Genomic DNA, 3,399 nt, shown 5'->3' on the forward strand with positions numbered 1-3,399 from the left:
GAAGGAAAGACAGATGGAGGGGCCAGATACTGCCATCTAGTCCCAGCTTTGTTCTTGACTGGACTAGGGAAAAGGGTTGTCTGCCTCAGTTTCCTCATCTATAAAAATCACGAGACACCACCTGAACCATTCCTTCATCTGCCTCCGCCCACCAGCCACATAGTATCCCTGAACAAAAGGATAATCAGCTGGGGCTTCACACCTCTTCTGTCTGCCTGTATATTCAGGCTGTCATCCTGTGGAGGAAGCTACCATTTCAGGGAGGCAGGAAAGTACAGGGGGTGAGTAGAGAAGACAGGAGAAGTAGTCAGGCCATCAGAGGGAGACACCGGAAGGCTGAAGCAGAGGGCAGAGCAGGGGCAAAGTGGACACCTGGATCTTCACCTGGCCGGTGTTGGGGCCAGAGTGTCTGAAATAAGGCTGGACCCAGGCTCTTCAGGTGAGTAGACCCCCTACAGTGTGACAGGGTACCCCGAGGTGTCACCTGGCTTCTCACTCACCACAGGGGGCAAACTTGAGGTTGTGGTAGTGGATATATTTATGTATGGTGGCCTTAAACTTCTCCTTCCGGTGCGTGTGTAGGATTACAACATCACTCGTTCTCAATCCCACTAACATCCATTCCTCACTGGGGTCATGGGTAATGCTGAGAATCTGTTGGAAAGAAAGTTTGGAGGCAGTGCTTCAAAAGCTGCCAATCCCATCCTTTGACCTTGCTCCTGTGGGCACCCATAGCTCCCAGTCACGGGGACTGCAGTTAGTTCAGCGGTGGCCGCCAGGCACCTCATGGGGTAGCTTGTGTTGCTGCAGCTTCTGGTAGCTTCTCAGGTCCCAGGAATACAGGCTGGTGTCTTGGCCTCCAGTCCAGAACATATTGCCTGCGATGTCTACACATCGGGACCCGTATTCGGGGACTTCATGCTTCCTGGTGGGAAAACAACTCAGAGGTTCATGCACTAGTTGGACCCCTGAAGTTTCAAGCCCAGGAAGCCCCTAGGAAGGCCCCAGATATATTCTCCACACTGATTCACCTAGTCCTACTGCACAGAGGGGAAAAGAGTTCCAGAAAGGGACACACACTTTCCCAAAGTCCTTGCCATTAGCTCCCCTCTGCCAGATCATACCTGATCAAGATTTGGTTCCGCAAATCCCAAATCTCAACAAATCCTTTGAAACAAGCCAAGCAGATCTGAGCATTGGAGGAGATGGCCAGGGAGTAGCACATGAGGCCTGTGGAGGCCAGCTGTGCCCTGATGCGGGGTGTGGGTGCCAGATCCCAAAGAGTCAGGGTCCGGGACAGACCCCCAGTGATCAGGCTCTGCTCGTCTGGAAGCAGCTTGCAGGTGAAAGCACAGGTCTGATGCTCCTGTAGGAAAGGTTTATATTCTCATATCACCTCCTCGAAGCACAGGCAATGAGTCTTCTGACAGAGTTATGTCTGGGTTCCCCAAGCTCTTCTAGAATAGTCCTCACCTGAAAGTTCAGCTGGGCCTGAGGGGTCTTGCTCCAGGTGTGCAGAGCACTCTCATCCCACACCTTGATGTAGCCCTGACCACACGTGTACACATGGTGAGTTGAGCTGCTGATGGCAATGGCATAGACTTTCTTGCCGTGGCAGAGTTTGCCAACCTTCCAGGACTCCCTTGGGGTCCTCCGCATAACCACTTCATCTACAATGGGAGGCTGGGGAGAGGAAAAGGTAGGTGGCGAAGAACAGGTCACAGCCCTGGCCTACCATCATCCAGGGGGGACAGTCTGCCCCTGTCCTTGACTACATTCCTAACCATGCATCCAACAGCTCCTCTCTGACCCCCAGGCAGAATTGTGTCCTCATCGGGGGTCCCCAGACCATGGCATATCCTTCTGCACTCGCCAGGTTTCCCTCCTTGATAAACAGGGCCATGTTTTGAGACAATTCTGAGTGCCAGCAATGACAGCAGAACCTGNAAGTGACTCTATCAAACCTTGGCAATAGTGTAAGATGTCTCCTTTCAATAATGTCAGCTCATAAGTTCCCTCAGCTAAGTCCTGCTTAAATGCACTGTGATGCATGAAGGAATGCAAAACCCAAAAATAAAATGGGGTATGCCAAGAAGCAGGGAAGAACCAAGCGGCCCTCTTGGGTTTCCCATAGCCCCAGCTATTCGTTTTTTCTTTTTGTTTTTTACCCCTTATTTTCCCATGCAATTTAACATAAAAGACAAGTCTTTTGAGATGTTGCAGGGGCTTTTCTGGAACAATGCAAAGCTATACCTACATATGTTGAGATTTTAACCCTTAAAACCTCAATTTCTAATGAAAACTAAGAAGTAAGCAATTATCATTCTTTAGCTTAGCAAATGTAAGATGTTTTATGAACTCTAAAAACATATTTCATAGGCATCAAAGTCAACTATTAACATAGACTTATTTTTGTAAAACCCAGGCAAAATGAAGATATGTCTGTTTTACTTAAACCAACAAATTTAAGCCAGCTTTTATTTACTAAGGATTAATCTTAGATAACATGAACTTGAAAAGCATTTGAACTAGCTTCTGTATTTCTGAGAATTTTAGAATACCCAATCCTTATAAGCATTTACCTTTAGGTTAATTTTAAGAATACTATCTGGAGGTAGAAAATTATCTCACATTTACAACATACATATATGGAAATACACAGGCAGACACAAACAGACCGCTTGGATCCAAATTTTGTTTTGGAGGCATTTACAATTTATATGTGTCCTTGACAAGTTAAATGATCTTCCCCTTTTAAAACAAGGACAGCCATTTTTAATACTTCAAAGAATTGGGTTTATATCACAAATTGTATCTAAATACTTTATCTTTTTTTTAAAATCCGTTTATATAGTTTCATTTTAGCTTAGGGGAGAAGGTCTTTTTAAGCTCTGAGACACTCTCTCATAATCTTTTCATTCATTCTGCCTAACTTTATAGCCAGCTTTTTCTAATTGTGCATGCAAAGATTAATTTAGAAATATCAAAGGATCCCCATCTCAGCCATCTTAGTATAAATGGGAGGCTGACTGTCACGGGGCTTGTCAGCCGGGAGGCACAATTTCCTATGTTAATTTTGAGATCTATAGAATCTGAACAAACTTCTAGAGAAAACCAGCCCTTACATGCAGATCTCCAGATGAGCCAAATGAGGTGCATATCCCTATAGAGATGCTTTATGCCCTAGAGGAAATTTTCCTCAGGCAACCCCACAAAGATTCTTAGTCACCTAAGAATACCAGAGCCAGGGCCTGCAAGAGCTTCCTGGATGCTGCCAGAAACCTGACACTTTCCAAGGCATGGAACCCTCTCTCTCAGGGTGAACCTATTCCAGGGCACCCTGCCCTTCTTCCCAGGGGCTCCCACCAGCTTCTCAGGGATCCGCTGCGGTAGCGCCAG

This window comes from Hipposideros armiger, unplaced genomic scaffold, assembly GCF_001890085.2.
Source record: "Hipposideros armiger isolate ML-2016 unplaced genomic scaffold, ASM189008v1 scaffold_9, whole genome shotgun sequence".
NCBI lineage: Eukaryota > Metazoa > Chordata > Mammalia > Chiroptera > Hipposideridae > Hipposideros > Hipposideros armiger.